Source organism: Bos indicus, chromosome 3, assembly GCF_029378745.1.
Source record: "Bos indicus isolate NIAB-ARS_2022 breed Sahiwal x Tharparkar chromosome 3, NIAB-ARS_B.indTharparkar_mat_pri_1.0, whole genome shotgun sequence".
NCBI lineage: Eukaryota > Metazoa > Chordata > Mammalia > Artiodactyla > Bovidae > Bos > Bos indicus.
The window spans coordinates 13,140,651-13,157,845 of record NC_091762.1 but is presented as its reverse complement, the minus strand read 5'-3'; the positions used below and the strand labels follow the sequence as shown (position 1 = coordinate 13,157,845).

The following is a 17,195-nucleotide window of genomic DNA, read 5'->3' as shown; positions in this document are numbered from 1 at the left end:
GGTCAACAAAAGAGTCCGAAATGCATACTTGGATGCAATCTCAAAAACGACAGAATGATCTCTGTTCATTTCCAAGCAAACCATTCAATATCACAGTAATCCAAGTCTATGCCCCAACCAGTAATGCTGAAGAAGCTGAAGTTGAACGGTTCTATGAAGACCTACAAGACCTTTTAGAACTAATACCCAAAAAAGATGTGCTTTTCATTATAGGGGACTGGAATGCAAAAGTAGGAAGTCAAGAAATACCTGGAGTAACAGGCAAATTTGGCCTTGGAATATGGAATGAAGCAGGGCAAAGACTAATAGAGTTTTGCCAAGAAAAGGCACTGGTCATAGCAAACACCCTCTTCCAACAACACAAGAGAAGACTCTATACATGGACATCACTAGATGGTCAACACTGAAATCAGATTGATTATATTCTTTGCAGCCAAAGATGGAGAAGCTCTATACAGTCAACAAAAACAAGACCAGGGGCTGACTGTGGCTCAGATCATGAACTCCTTATTACCAAATTCAGACTTAAATTGAAGAAAGTAGGGAAAACCACTAAACCATTCAGGTATGACTTAAATCAAATCCCTTAAAATACAATATTAAAATTCCCCAAAATAAAAAGAGTACCTTGTCCCAATATTCCTTCTGCTGGAAGATTACAGCTTGAGGGCAGCACTTGTATCTCCATCACCTGTAACCCCCATGAGGCCTTATTCCAAGTTCAGTAAATAGTTCCCCCCCTCCAAATTTTAATGCCACCATATTTATTTACATGTTGAAAGGCAATACAACTAAGGAAGGGATACCTTGAGAGTTAGGAATGCAGACAAAGGTATGGTCTAACAAACTGATGGGCTCACAATATTCCCAACAATTTCACAAGGTAGGTCTTGGGTGATTCAGTTACACATTGTTTTAATTTAATGAAATTATTTAAAAAGGCAAGGAGAAAAGATTTGATAGACTTGTCATTGTCCAGAATTTGATGGAGTAATCATTGAACCCAACTAATAGGATATAAGTGGAGCATTTGGTTCACATTTAATTAAGGGTGTAAGGGTGTGTGTGTGTGTGTGTGTGTGTGTGTGCATAAAAGCAAATACTTAAATAATTTAAGTTCCTTTTAGATAGTTTGTTATCCATGAGCCTCCTGCAGCCTACAACTTAAAGAGGGCATTGAAGAAACCCAGGAAGAGATATGTCTTAGGACTCACAATTAACCTATTAGGATTTAGAACATTAACTAGGTTGGAAAGCCTTTCCCAAAGTTTTGGCATACATTTTCTCCCTTATTTTTTGTACATTGAAGCCATATCATGCAGTTAACAGTTTACTTGTACATTAAGTTACAAATACTCTTAAACTTTAATTTTGAACTCTTAAATGCATCAATTGGTCTGTGCAAAAATCACTTTCTAGTGATTTGCTTTTCATCATTTGAGTTGCATAATACATCTAAATGAAGACCTCTCTCCAATGTCTCACAATCCCTCCCTGCATAATTATTTCTGGCAACACTGAACACATCCATCACAGAAGGAACAGCGCACTGCAGCCAGCATCTGCCCCTGGGTAAGTCAAAATTCTGACTGCTGATGAGCACTTTCAAACTCATCAGGTACAAAGGCAGGAAATGAATGCACACAAGTTGCAAACTGCTGTACCTTGTTTGCACAGCTCCTTTGTTCTGGAGAAACCTCAATTATTTGTCTCAGATTTTAAGAAAAGATTGCTTAATGCTACAAGAGAAAAGAGGAGAAAGGAGCACAGAGTTAAAGGTAAATTTTTCTTTTATCTTTATTGAAGTATAATTGAAGTATAATATTATGTTAGTTTTAGATGTACAACACAGTGATTTGATATTTTTACAGACTATACTCCAAAGCTATTAAAAATACTGACCATATTTACTGTGATATGCATCATATGCTTCCAAATTATTAAATAATATGCCCAGTAGTTTATGCTTTTTAATCTCCTTCCCCACCGTGTCCTTCCCCTTACCCTCTTCTCTCTCATAACCACTAGTCTGTTCTCTATATCTGTGAGTCTGCTTCTGTTCTGTTGAATTTGTTCATTTGTTTTTTTAAAGGGTGAATAGATAGTCACATCTTCCAGATCCTTCAATTTCCTTAAAAATACAATCCTTGTATGTTAATAGGTTCTGCTGGCAGGAAGACTGACTGAAATGGCCAAAACCCTAGAGTTAATATTCTTTTGGCCAGAAAATGGAATTATTATTTTTCTAGCTATAAATTGAAGCAAACAGAGCTGTCTGTCAGGCAAAGCCAATGCATACACCTAAATTACAGAAACTACAATCGAACCATTCAGGTGTGACCTAAATCAAATCCCTTATGATTATACAGTGGAAGTGAGAAATGGATTTAAGGGCCTAGATCTGATAGATAGAGTGCCCGATGAACTATGGAATGAGGTTCGTGACATTGTACAGGAGACAGGGATCAAGACCATCCCCATGGAAAAGAAATGCAAAAAACCAAAATGGCTGTCTGGGGAGGACTTACAAATAGCTGTGAAAAGAAGTGAAAAGCAAAGGAGAAAAGGAAAGATATAAGCATCTGAATGTAGAGTTCCAAAGAATAGCAAGGAGAGATAAGAAAGCCTTCCTCAGTGATCAATACAAAGAAATAGAGGAAAACAACAAAATGGGAAAGACTAGAGATCTCTTCAAGAAAAGTAGACATACCAAGGGAACATTTCATGCAAAGATGGGCTCGATAAAGGACAGAAATGGTATGGACCTAACAGAAGCAGAAGATATTAAGAAGAGATGGCAAGAATACACAGAAGAACTGTACAAAAAAGATCTTCAGGACCCAGATAATCATGATGGTGTGATCACTCACCTAGAGCTAGACATCCTGGAATGTGAAGTCAAGTGGGCCTTAGGAAGCATCACTATGAACAAAGCTAGTGGAGATGATGTAATTCCAGTTGAGCTATTTCAAACTCTGAAAGATGATGCTGTGAAAGTGCTGCACTCAATATGCCAGCAAATTTGGAAAACTCAGCAGTGGCCACAGGACTGGAAAAGGTCAGTTTTCATTCCAATCCCAAAGAAAGGCAATGCCAAAGAAGGCTCAAACTACCACACAATTGCACTCATGTCACATGCTAGTAAAGTAATGCTCAAAATTGTCCAAGCCAGGCTTCAGCAATATGTGAACCATGAACTTCCTGATGTTCAAGCTGATTTTAGAAAAGGCAGAGGAACCAGAGACCAAATTGCCAACATCCACTGGATCATGGAAAAAGCAAGAGAGTTCCAGAAAAACATCTATTTCTGCTTTGTTGATTATGCCTAAGCCTTTGACTGTGTGGCTCACAATAAACTGTGGAAAATTCTGAAAGAGATGGGAATACCAGACCACCTGACTTGCCTCTTGAGAAATCTGTGTGCAGGTCAGGAAGCAACAGTTAGAACTGGACATGGAACAACAGACTGGTTCCAAATAGGAAAAGGAGTACGTCAAGGCTGTATATTGTCACCCTGCTTATTTAACTTATGTGCAGAGTACATCATGAGAAACACTGGATTGGAAGAAGCACAAGCTGGAATGAAGATTGCCGGGAGAAATATCAATAACCTTAGATATGCAGATGACACCACCCTTATGGCAGAAAGTGAAGAGGAACTAAAAAGCCTCTTGATGAAAGTGAAAGTGGAGAGTGAAAGAGTTGGCTTAAAGCTCAACGTTCAGAAAATGAAGATCATGGCATCCGGTCCCATCACTTCATGGGAAATAGATGGGGAAACAGTGGAAACAGTGTCAGACTTTATTTTTTTGAGCTCCAAAATCACTGCAGATGGTGATTGCAGCCATGAAATTAAAAGACGCTTACTCCTTGGAAGGAAAGTTATGACCAACCTAGATAGCATATTCAAAAGCAGAGACATTACTTTGCCAACAAAGGTCCGTCTGGTAAAGGCTATGGTTTTTTCTGTGGTCATATATGGATGTGAGAGTTGGACTGTGAAGAAGGCTGAGTGCTGAAGAATTGATGCTTTTGAACTGTGGTGTTGTAGAAGACTCTTGAGAGTCCCTTGGACTGCAAGATCCAACCAGTCCATTCTGAAGGAGATCAGCCCTGGGATTTCTTTGGAAGGAATGATTCTAAAGCTGAAACTCCAGTACTTTGGCCACCTCATGCGAAGAGTTGACTCACTGGAAAAACTCTGATGCTGGGAGGGATTGGGGGCAAGAGGAGAAGGGGATGACAGAGGATGAGATGGCTGGATCGCATCACTGACTCGATGGCCGTGAGTCTGAGTGAACTCTGGGAGTTGGTGATGCACAGGGAGGCCTGGCATGCTGCGATTCATGGGGTCGCAGAGAATCAGACACGACTGAGTGACTGAACTGAACTGAACAGTTGCCCTGATAGGATTTGGATTATACTACTAACTAGGGTTGTAAAATGTGGCTTGAATTTGTATATAATGGAGGCTTTTGAATAACTTACTAATTAGCATTTACTGTCTAATTACTCATATTTCTTCTTCACTAGCTAATTAAACTTTAATTAATAGGATTAATTAAATTAAATTAATACCCAGATGCTGGGTATTAATAGGATATTCTGCACAAACCGGATGAATGTTGGTGTTGCAGAACAGCAAACAATGATGTTTCCTGCTCGATACAATATTACAGAGTGACACATCAGTTTTAGAATTGGATATTCTTAACACTAGGTCCCAAACAGATTAAGACAAAGATTAAACTCTATTAAAGGCTATTAGAATATGTCTCTATTTCATATGGACAGAGGTTTTTAACATAGTACAGGAGACAGTGACCAAAACCATCCCAAAGAAAAAGAAATACAAGAAGGCAAAGTAGTTGTCTGAGGAGGCTTTCTAAATAGTTGAGGAAAGAAGAGACGTGAAAGGCAAGGGAATAAAGGAAAGATATATCCTACTGAATGCAGAGATCCAGAGAATACCAAGGAGAGATGAGAAGGCCTTCTTAAATGAACAGTGCAAAGAAAGAGAGGAAAACAATGGAGTGGGAAAGACAAGTGATCTCTTCAAGAAAATAGGGATACATCAAGAGAACATTGCTTGCAAGAATGGGCATGATTAAGGACTGAAATCCTGCTTGGAGAGTCCATGCAGGAATACTGGAGTGAGTCTCCATGCCCTCCTTCAGGGGCTTTTTCTGACTCAGGGATCGAATCTGCTTCTCCTGTGGCTCCTGGATTACAGGCAGATTCTTTATTACTGAGCCACCAGCGAAGCCCTATATGCAGAGTTCATCATGCAAAATGTTTGGCTGAATGAATCACAAGCTGGAATCAAAATTGTCATAAGAAATATCAACAGAATATCTAACAGAAGCAGAAGATATTAAGGAGAGGTGGCAAGAATACAAAGAAGAACTATACAAAAATTGTCGTAATGACTGAGATAACCATGGTGGTGTGGTCACTCACCTAGAGACAGACATCCTGGAGTGGGCCTTAGGAAGAATTTCTATGAACAAAATTAGTAAATGTGATTAAATTCCAGCTGAGCTATTTAAAATCCTAAAAGATGATACTGTTAAATTACTGCATTCAATATGTCAGCAAATTTAGAAAACTCAGCAGTCCCCACAGGACTATAAAAGTTCAGTTTGCATTCCAATCCCAAAGAAAGACAATACCAAAGAATGTTGAAACTACTGTACTATTGCTCTCATTTCACATGCTAGCAAACTTATGCTCAAAATCCTTCAAGCTAGGCTTCAGCAGTACATGCACTGAAGACTTTCAGATATACAAGCTGGGTTTTGAAGAGGCAGAGGAAACAGAGATCAAATTTCCAACCTTCGTTGGATCATAGAGAAAGGAAGAGAATTCCAGAAAAACAGCTATTTCTGCTTCACTGACTACACTAAATCCTATGACTGTGTGGCTCTCAACAAACTCTTAAAGAGATGGGAATATCAGATTACCTTGCCAGTTTCCTGAGAAACCTATATGCAGGTCAAGAACCAGTAGTTAGAATTGCAGATGGAACAACTGACTGATGCAAAATTGGGAAAGGAGTGCAAGGCTGTACATTGTCACTCTACATATTTAACTTATTTGTAGAGTGCACACATGCTAAGTCGCTTCAGTCATGTTTGACTCTTTTCAACCCTATGGTAGGCTCCTGTGTCCATGGGATTCTCCAGGCAGAAATACTGGAGTGGGTTTCCATGCCCTTCTCCAGGGGATCTTCCTGACTCAGGGATAGAATCTGCATCTCCTGTGGCTCCTGCATTACAGGAAGATTTTTTACCGCTGAGCCACCAATGGAGCCCTATATGCAGAGTACACCATGCAAAATGTTTGGCTGAATGAATCAAGCTGGAATAAAAATTGCCACAAGAAATATCAACAACCTCATATATACAGATGATTCCACTCCAATGACAGGAAATGAAGAGGAACTAAAGAGCTTCTTAATGAAGATGAAAGATGAGAGTGAAAAATATGGCTTGAAACTCAACATTCAAAAAGCGAAGATCATGACATCCAGTCCCATCACTTCCTGGCAAATACAAGGGGAAAAACTGAAAGCAGTGGCAAATTTTATTTTCATGGGCTCCAAAATCACTGAGGACAGTGACTGTAGCCATGAAATTAAACAACTCTTGCTCCTTGGAAGGAAAGCTGTGACAAACCTAGATAGCATATTAAAAAGCAAAGATATCCACCTGTTGGTGGGAATGCAAACTAGTACAGCCACTATGGAGAACAGTGTGGAGATTCCTTAAAAAACTGCAAATAGAACTGCCATATCACCCAGCAGTGGGATTTCACACCAAGGAAAACAGAATTGAAAGAGACACGTGTACCCCAATGTTCATCGCAGCAGCCTAGATGTCCATCAGCAGATGAATGGATAAGAAAGTTGTGGTAGATATACAGAATGAAATATTACTCAGCTATTAAAAAGAACACAATTGAGTCAATTCTAATGAGATGGATGAAACTGGAGCCTACTATACAGAGTGAAGTAAGTCAGAAAGAAAAACACCAATACAGTATATTAACACATATATATGGAATTTAGAAAGATGGTAATGATGACTCTATATGCGAGATAGCAAAAGAGACACAGATGTAAAGAACAGTTTTGGACTCTGTGGGAAAAGGAGAGAGTGGGATGATTTGAGAGAAGAGCATTGAAACATGTATATTACCATATGTGAAACAGATCACCAGTCCAAGTTTGATGCAGGAAACAGGGCACTCAAAGCCAGTGAACTGGGACAACTCAGAGGAATGGGATAGGGAGGGAGGTGAGAGGGGGTTTCAGGTCCATGGGACACATGTACACCCATGGCTGACTCATGTCAATGTATGGCAAAAACTACCTCAGTATTGTAAATAATTAGCCTCCAATTAAAATAAAGTAACTAATTAAACAAACAAACAAATCAGAGCTATCACTTTGTTGATAAAGATCCATATAGTTAGCGCTGTGGTTTTTCAAGTAGTTATGTATGGATGTGAGAGTTGGACCATAAAGAAGGCTGAGTGCTGAAGAATTGATGCTTTCGAATTGTGGAGCTGGGGAAGACTCTTGAGAGTCCCTTGAAATGCTAGGAGATCAAACCAGTTAATCCTAAAGGAAATCAACCCTGACTATTCATTAGAAGGACTGATGCTGAAACTGAAGTGCTAATACTGTGGCTATCTGATGCAAAGAGCTGACTCATTGGAAAAGACCTTGATGCTGGGAAAGATTGAAGGCAAAATGAGAAGGTGGCGGCAGAAGATGAGATATTTGATAGCATTACCGACTCAGTTCAGTTCAGTTCACTCACTCAGTTGTGTCCGACTCTTTGCGATCCCATGAACCGCAGCACGCCAGGCCTGCCTGTCCATCACCAACTCCTGGAGTCCGCCCAAACCCATGTCCATAGAGTCGGTGATGCCATCCAACCATCTCATCCTCTGTTGTCCCCTTCTCCTCCTGCCCTCAATCTTTCCCAGCTTCAGGGTCTTTTCCAGTGAGTCAGCTCTTTACATCAGATGGCCAAAAGTATTGGAGTTTCAGCTTCAGCATCAGTCCTTCCAATGAACACCCAGGACTGATCTCCTTTAGAATGGACTGGGTGGATCTCCTTGCAGTCCAAGGGACTCTCAAGAGTCTTCTCCAACACCACAGTTCAAAAGCATCAATTCTTCAATGCTCAGCTTTTCTTTATAGTCCAACTCTCCAATCCACACATGACCACTGGAAACCCATAGCCTTGACTAGATGGAACTTTGCTGAGAAAATAATGTCTCTGCTTTTTAATATGCTGTCTAGGTTGGTCATAACTTTCCTTCCAAGGAGTAAGCATCTTTTAATTTCATGGCTGAAATCACCATCTGCAGAGATTTTGGAGCCCAGAAAAATAAAAGCCATTGTTTCCCCATCTATTTGCCATGAAGTGATAGGACCAGATGCCATGATCTTAGTTTTCTGAATGTTGAGCTTTAAGCCAGCTTTTCCACTCTCCTCTTTCACTTTCACCAAGAGGCTCTTTAGTTCCTCTTCACTTTCTGCCATAAGGATGGTGTCATCTGCATATCTGAGGTTATTGATATTTCTCCCGGCTATCTTCATTCCAGCTTGTGTTTCTTCAAGTCCAGTGTTTCTCATGATGTACTCTGCATAGAAGTTAAATAAGCAGGGTGACAATATACAGCCTTGACGTACTCCTTTTTCTATTTGGAACCAGTCTGTTGTTCCATGTCCAGTTCTAACTGTTGCTTCCTGACCTGCATACAGATTTCTCAAGAGGCAGGTCAGGTGGTCTGGTATTCCCATCTCTTTCAGAATTTTCCACAGTTTCTCGTGATCCACAAAGTCAAAGGCTTTGGCATAGTCAACAAAGCAGAAATAGATGTTTTTCTGGAACTCTCTTGCTTTTTCCATGATCCAGCAGATGTTGGCAATTTGATCTCTGGTTCCTCTGTCTTTTCTAAAACCAGCTTGAACATCTGGAAGTTCACGGTTCACATACTGCTGAAGCCTGGCTTGGAGAATTTTAAGCATTCCTTTACTAGCATGTGAGATGAGTGCAATTGTGCGGTAGTTTGAGCCTTTCTTTGGGATTGGAATGAAAACTGACTTTTTCCAGTCCTGTGGCCACTGATGAGTTTTCCAAATTTGCTATACTTCAATATAAAATAAAATGTTTAAAGATAAAAATAAAGAACAAGCTAAAGCTGCATCTTTATAAAACAATAATCTGCTTTGGAGAGAGACCTTTTCTCATTCAAATTTTTAACTCTCAAACATCCAGTACATGTCCAATAAATGTTGATTAAATTGAAAAAAGTTAATTGAAGTTTTAATTTTTAGTTTTTTAAAATCTATATTTTGTATTGAAGTATAGACAATTAACAATATTGCAATAATTTCAGGTGGACAGCAAAGGGAATCTGCCGTATATACATGTAACCATTCTCCCCCAAACTCTCCTCCTATCCATCTGCCATGTAACTTTGAGCAGAGTTCCCTGTGCTACAACAGGTCCTTATTGGTTATCCCTTTTTAGTGTTTACAGGTTAATTCCAAACTCTTTAACTATCCCTTCTTCCCTTTGCCTCTGGTAACCATATCATTCTCTAAGTCTATGAATCTGTTTCTATTTTATAAATAAACCCATTTGCATCATTTTTTAGATTCCACATATAAGCAATATCATATATTTGTCTTTCTCTGTCTGACTTACTTTAATCAGTATGACGATAGCTCCATCCATGTTGCTGCAAATACCATTATTTCATCCTTTATAATAGTTGCTGCTACTGCTGCTAAGTTGCTTCAGTTGTGTCCGACTCTGTGCAGCCTCATAGATGGCAGCCCACCAGGCTCCACCGTCCCTGGGATTCTCCAGGTAAGAACACTTGAGTGGGTTGCCATTTCTTTCTCCATTGCATGAAAGTGAAAAGTGAAAGTGAAATTGCTCAGTCATGTCCGACTCTTAGCGACCCCATGGACTGCAGCCTACCAGGGTCCTCTGCCCATGAGATTTTCCAGGCAAGAGTACTGGAGTGGGTTGCCATTGCCTTCTCCATTATAATGGCTGAGTGATACCCCAATGTTCATTGCAGCACTGTTCACAATAGCCAGGACATGAAAACTACCTAAATGTTCATCAACAGATAAATGGATAAAAAGGATGCAGTTCATACAATGAAATATTACTCATGCAATTTCATTACTTTGTATGTGTCTGGTGTTGGAGAAGACTCTTGAGAGTCCCTTGGACTGCAAGGAGATCCAACCAGTCCATTCTGAAGGAGATCAGCCCTGGGATTTCTTTGGAAGGAATGATGCTAAAGCTGAAACTCCAGTACTTTGGCCACCTCATGCGAAGAGTTGACTCATTGGAAAAGACTCTGATTCTGGGAGGGATTGGGGGCAGGAGGAGAAGGGGATGACAGAGGATGAGATGGCTGGATGGCATCACTGACTCGATGGATGTGAGTCTGAGTGAACTCCAGGAGTTGGTGATGGACAGGGAGGCCTGGCGTGGTGCAATTCATGGGGTCTCAAAGAGTCGGACACGACTGAGCGACTGATCTGATCTGATTCAGTTTTCCCAACATCATTTACTGAAGAGACTGTTCTTTCCCCATTGACCCCTTTGTCATAAAATAGTTGACTATATATGTGTTGGTTTATTTCTGTGCTCTTTATTTTGTTCCATTGACTTATGTACTTGTTTCTACTATGATAGCATACTGTTTTGACCACTATAGCTTTGTAATATTATTTGAAATCAGAGGGCATGATGGTCCCAGCTTTTTTCTTCTTTCTCAAAGTTGCTTTAGTTATTTGAGGTCTTTTGTGATTCCATACAAATTTGAGGATTATTTTATTTCTGAAAAAAGCTATTAGAAGGTTGGTAAAGATTGCATTGAATCTGTAGGTTGCTTTGAATAGTATGAACATTTTAGCACTATTAATTCTTCCAATCAATAAAAGTGGAATACTTTTAAGTTTATTTGTATCTTCAGTTTATATCATCAGTATCTTACAGCTTTCAGTGTACAGGTGTTCCCATTCCTTAGCTGAATTTATTCGTAGGTATTTTATTCTTTTGATGCAATAGTAAATGGGATTTCTTTCTTAATTTCTCTTTCTGATATATACAGAAACACAACAGATTTTTGTACATCGATTTCCTATCTGATAACTTTAATAAGTTTGTTTATTAGTTCTAACTATATTTTTTTTGGTGGAATCTTTAGGGTTTTCTATATGTAACATCATGTCATCTTCAAGTAATGACTGTTTTACTTCTTATTTTCTGATCTGGTTGCCTTTTCTTTATGTTCATTGCCTAATTGCAAGTCTTTGGCTTTTCACTATTGAGTGTGATGTTAGCTGTGGGCTTGGTATCTATGGCTTTTATTAATAATACATTGAGGTACTTTTCCTCCATACCCATCCTGTTGAGATATTTTCATAAATAAATATTGAATTTTGCCACTTTTCCTGTATCTAGTGAAATGATCATACAATTTTTATCTTGCATTTTATTCATGTGCTATATCACACTGATTGATTTGTGGACACTGAAACATTCTTGCATTCCTGGGATAAATGCCGCCTGATCATGATATGTAATCCTTTTGTTGTATTGCTGAGTATAGCATGGTAGTATTTATTCTGTTAAGGAGTTTCACATCTATGTTTATCAGGGATATTGGTCCATAACTTTTTTCTTGTGGTGTCCATAACTAGTTTTTGTATCACAGTAATGTTGGCCTCATAAAATTAGTTTTAGAAGTGTTCCCTTCTCTTCTATTTTTTGGTAATGTAAGTGAATGAGGGTGTTAGTTCTTTAAATATTTGGTAGAAGTTACCAGTGAAACCATCTGGTCCTGGACTTTTGTTTTTGGAAGTAGCTTGGATATTGATCCAATTTCATAACTCATTATTGGTCTATTCAGAATTTTTATTTCTTCATGATTCAGTCTTGGTAGGGTATATATTTCATGGGTTGGGAGGGAAGGAGGAAGGTTTTCCAATAAAGGGAGTGTAGTAGAGCCAAGATGCAGAAGTTAGTGTGGGCATCGTGTACTTGGACTGATAAAGGCCATTTTCCAGAGCCTGGAACTGGATTGGGGACTTTGCTGCTGCTGGAGATTGAGTCAGGAAGGATGATGATAGAAGCAGTCTGGACCTCAATAAAGAACTAGAGGATTTGTTCCTCTGAAAATTGATGAGAACCGAAAATAACAAGAGACTGATGGAGAATCAGACACACGTGTCTACAACTTAACAAAGGTGCCTGAGGCTCAGCAATGGCTCCAAACAACCAACAAATGCTCTTCTGACAAGTGAAACATTTTAGCTGAAGCCATGATTGTGATGTAATGCCTCACACTACATGGAAGAAGGCAGTGAGGGGTGGTGGTAGGGATCTAGGAAAGTGAGGCATGAGCCTGTTGGACTAGCTGTGTGAGGGCAGTGGTAGTGAAGTCTATTGGTAGGTTCTTTTTTTTTAATTTTATTTTATTTTTAAACTTTACAATATTGTATTGGTTTTGCCAAATATCGAAATGAATCTGCCACAGGTATACATGTGTTCCCCATCCTGAGCCCTCCACCCTCCTCCCTCCCCATACCATCCCTCTGGGTTATCCCAGTGCACCAGCCCCAAGCATCCAGTATCATGCATCGAACCTGGTAGGTTCTGAGTGACCACCAAGCTATTGGCAATGACTCTCAATATTAGTAGCGAGGCACTAAGAGCACTGTGCTGACATTTCTCTAAAATGTGGTCAAGGCTGTGGTCAGAGACAGGTGCTGGGTAAATAAAACTACTTACAAACTCATCTTTGTAAATACAGAGGCATTGTCAAGGGCTAAGAAGGGTCAGTAATAGAAGACTTTATAAATGTACATATATGCTGGCAGTTTGCTTTTTTTTCATGGAACATTATTCTAGAAATCTTTTCAACTAGTGTCTATAGTGCTTCCTGATATTTATATAGAAGTACAGTATCCCACCATGGGAACATTCCATGGAACAATTAAGCTGACCCTACTCAGAAAACTCAGAGAAGGCAATGGCACCCCACTCTAGTACTCTTGCCTGGAAAATCCCATGGATGGAGGAGCCTGGTAGGCTTCAGTCCATGGGGTCACTAAGAGTCAGACACGACTGGATGACCTCACTTTCACTTTTCACTTTCCTGCATTGGAGAAGGAAATGGCAACCCACTCCAGTGTTCCTGCCTGGAGAATCCCAGGAATGGGGGAGCCTGGTGGGCTGCCATCTCTGGGGTTGCACAGAGTCAGACATGACTGAAGCGACTTAGCAGCAGCAGCAGCACTGAGAAAACCTTGGATTTCCCTGGTGAAGTAGCAGTAAAGAATCCACCTACAATGCAGGAGACACAGGTTCAATCCCTGGATCAGGAAGATCACCTGGAGAATGAAATGGCAACCCACTTCAGTATTCTTCTTGTCTGGGAAATCCCAGGGACAGAAGAGCCTGGAAAGCTATAGTCAATGGGGTCTCAAAAGAGTCAGACATCACTTAGCAACTAAACAAGAACAATAACAACTTACAAATCTTTAGATTAGTTTCTATCATTTGTTCTCAGAAATAATTCAGCAATCAATACGGGACAAAGTTTTATAGATAGGAAATGCAAAGCAGAGGAAGTAGGATTTTGACTCTGCTGTTGTTTTTGCTCAGTCACTAAGTCATGTCTGACTCTATGCAACCCAGTGGACTGTAGCAGGCCAGGCTTCCCTGACCTTCATTATCTGCTGGAGTTTACTCAAATTCATGTCCATTAGTTTGGTGATGCCATCCAACCATCTTATTCTCTGCCACTCCATTCTTTTCTTGCCCTCAGTCTTCCCCAGCATCATGGTCTTTTCCAATGAGTTGGTGTTTGCATCAGGTGGCCAAAGAATTAGAGTTTCAGTTTCAGTGTTAGTCCTTCCAATGAATATTCAGGGTTGATTTCCTTTAATTGAGTGGTTTGATCTCTTTGCTGTCCAACAGACTCTGGAGTCTTCCCTAGTACCCCACTTTGAAAGCATTATTTCTTCAGTACTCAACCTTTTAATGGTCCAACAGTCACATCCATACATGGCTACTGGAAAAGCCATAGCTTTGACTATAAGGATGTTTGTCAGCAAAGTGATGTCTCTGCTTTTTAATACACTGCCTAGGTTTGTCGTAGCTTTTTTTCAAGGAGCAAACATCTTTTAATTACATGGCTGCAGTCACAGTCTGCACTGATTTTGGAGCTCAAGAAAATAAAACTTGCCAGTTTCCATTTTTTCCCCATCTGTATGCCATGAAGTGATGGGACTGCATGCCATGATCCTAGTTTATTGAGTGATGAATTTCTTTTTTTTCCCACTAATTAAATACTTTATTGAATAAATATAATACCAAACAAAATGCATTCAAATGCTAAAAAAAAAAATCAATTTTAAAGGCCTTTCTATTCAGGCTAATGACAAACACAATAAAGGCAGATATGCTAGTTTAACATAATTGGCTGATTATATACAGCAGTTATATCTTTTAGCCCACAAGTATATTATTAAATGATAGAGAACGTCTAATACAACCATTTCTACAGAACTAGGAAATAAATTTCTAAGAAAGAAAGATTTTACAGACCCCATCTTTTATACCCACCCCAACAGTCTAACTCTAAAAAGGATAAAGCCAATGACTTTCCTCACAAGAGCTCATGACTAATGTTGCTTTGCTATCAAAATCTGTATTTCTGATCCATTATGAGCATTGAGACAAGATTCAAATATTCCCAACGAAAGAAGCACAATGCACATTGTGATCGCCTATTCAGCAACAGCGAGCACTGCCTTGAAAACTATCTTATCCCAGGAATTAAATAAGGTCGGCCACATTCATTGGCATTTCCTCCACTGTAGTATTGTAGAAACTCTCAATGTCATGAAAAATCTTGTCTTCTTCAGTAACAAAGTTTATAGCCACACCTTTCCTCCCAAATCGATCCCCTTTGCCAATTCTGTGAATATAATCTTCACGATTGGTAGGTCAGATCAGATCAGATCAGGTCAATCGCTCAGTCGCGTCCGACTCTTTGCGACCCCATGAATTGCGGCATGCCAGGCCTCCCTGTCCATCACCAACTCCCAGAGTTCCCTCAGACTCACATCCATTGAGTCAGTGATGCCATCCGGCCATCTCATCCTCTGTCGTCCCCTTCTCCTCCTGCCCCCAATCCCTCCCAGCATCAGAGTCTTTTCCAGTGAGTCAACTCTTTGCATGAGGTTTCCAAAGTACTGTAGTTTCAGCTTCAGCATCATCCCTTCCAAAGAAATCCCAGGGCTGATCTCCTTTAGAGTGGACTGGTTGGATCTCCTTGCAGTCCAAGGGACTCTCAAGAGTCTTCTCCAACACCACAGTTCAAAAGCATCAATTCTTCGGCGCTCAGCCTTCTTCACAGTCCAACTCTCACATCCATACCTGACCACAGATAAAACCATGGCCTTGACTAGATGAACCTTTGTTGTCAGGTAGATCATAGTTTATAACCAATGACACTTGTTGCACATCAATTCCACAAGCCAACAAGTCAGTAGTGATCAGAACATGGCTTGACCCTGGTCGAAATTCCCTCATGATAACATCTCTTTCTTTCTGGCCCATGTCACCACGCAGGGCAGAAACTGTGAAGTACCTGGCATGCATTTTCTCTGTGAGCCAGTCCACCTTGCACCTTGTATTGAGAAAAATAACAGCCTGTGTAATTGTCAGTGTCTCGTACAAGTCATAAAGTGTATCCAACTTCCATTCCCTTCTTTCAACATTAATATAAAACTGTTTGATTCCTTCAAAGGTCAATTCTTCTTTTTTCACCAAAATTCGAATTGGATCTTTCATGAATTTTTTGGTCACTTCCAACACATCCGTTGGCATTGTGGCAGAAAGCAACACCACCCAAATACTAGTATTTAATTTTCAGAAAATCTCATAGATTTGATCCTTAAACCCTCAGCTCAGCATTTCATCTGCTTCATGCAAAATGAACATTTTGATCTATTTTGGAGAGAGATATCTTCTGTTTAACATATCAAACACTCTCCCTGGTGTTCCAACAACAATATGTGGTGCTTCAGCCTGCAGTTTTTGCATTTCATTTCGGACATTTGTTCCACCAATGCAGGCATGACAAGTTGCTCTCATATAATCTCCAAGTGCCAGAATTACCTTTTGGATCTGTTGATCCAAAAGTGGAGGCCAATACTAGTGCTTGGGTCTCCTTGAACTCAATATCCAACTGTTGCAGGATGGAAATAGCAAATGTGGCTGTCTTGCCAGTACCCGACTGAGCTTGAGCAATCACATCATACCTTTAATACATGGAATAATAACTCTCTGCTGAATAGCTGATGGTTTCTCAAAACCATAAGCATAGATGCTCCGAAGAAGAGACTCCTTTAAGTTCATATCATCAAAGTTATCAACAATCTCATTCCAGTTGCTCTCGATGACATCATCGGGGTCCATTCCCTCTGGGCCGCCATGTTCCCTGCTGTTAAAAACTGCGGAGCCACCATACGTGATCCGAAGAACCACCCAGTGCCAGACTAAAAAGCTTGAGTGTTGAATTTCAAGCCAGCTTTTTCACTTTCCTCCTCCGTCTTCATCAAGGGGCTCTTTAGTTCCTCTTAAATTTCTGCCATTAGGGTGGCCTCATCTGCATATCTGAGTTTGTTGATATTTCTTATGGCAATCTTGATTCCAGCTTGTGATTCAAACAGCTCAGCATTTTGCATGATGTATCCTGAAAATATGTTAAATAAGGAGGGTGATAAAATACTGCCTTAATGTACTCCTGTCCCAATTTTGAACCAGTCAGTTGTTCTAACTCTTTCTCCTTAACCTGCATACAGGTTTCTCAGAAGGCAGGTAAGATGGTCTGGAATTCCCATCTCTTTAAGAATTTTCTACAGTTTGTTGTGATTCACACAAGCAAAGGCTTTAGCATGGTCAACGAAGCAGATCTTTTTTGGAATTCCCTTGTTTTCTCTATGATCTAATGGATGTTGACAATTTGATCTCTGGTTCCTCTGCCTTTTCTAAATGCAACTTGTACATCTGAAAGTTCTCAGTTCATGTATTGTTGAAGCCTAGCTTGAAGGATTTTGAACAGTACCTTGTTAG

General features: G+C 39.9%; 1 pseudogene; it reads right to left on the bottom strand.

The window, feature by feature from the left end:
• Nucleotides 1–14,392: 14,392 nt before the first annotated feature.
• On the bottom strand, nucleotides 14,393–16,963 carry LOC109556723 (eukaryotic initiation factor 4A-II-like; annotated as a pseudogene).
• Between the last annotated feature and the right edge of the window lie 232 nt (nucleotides 16,964–17,195).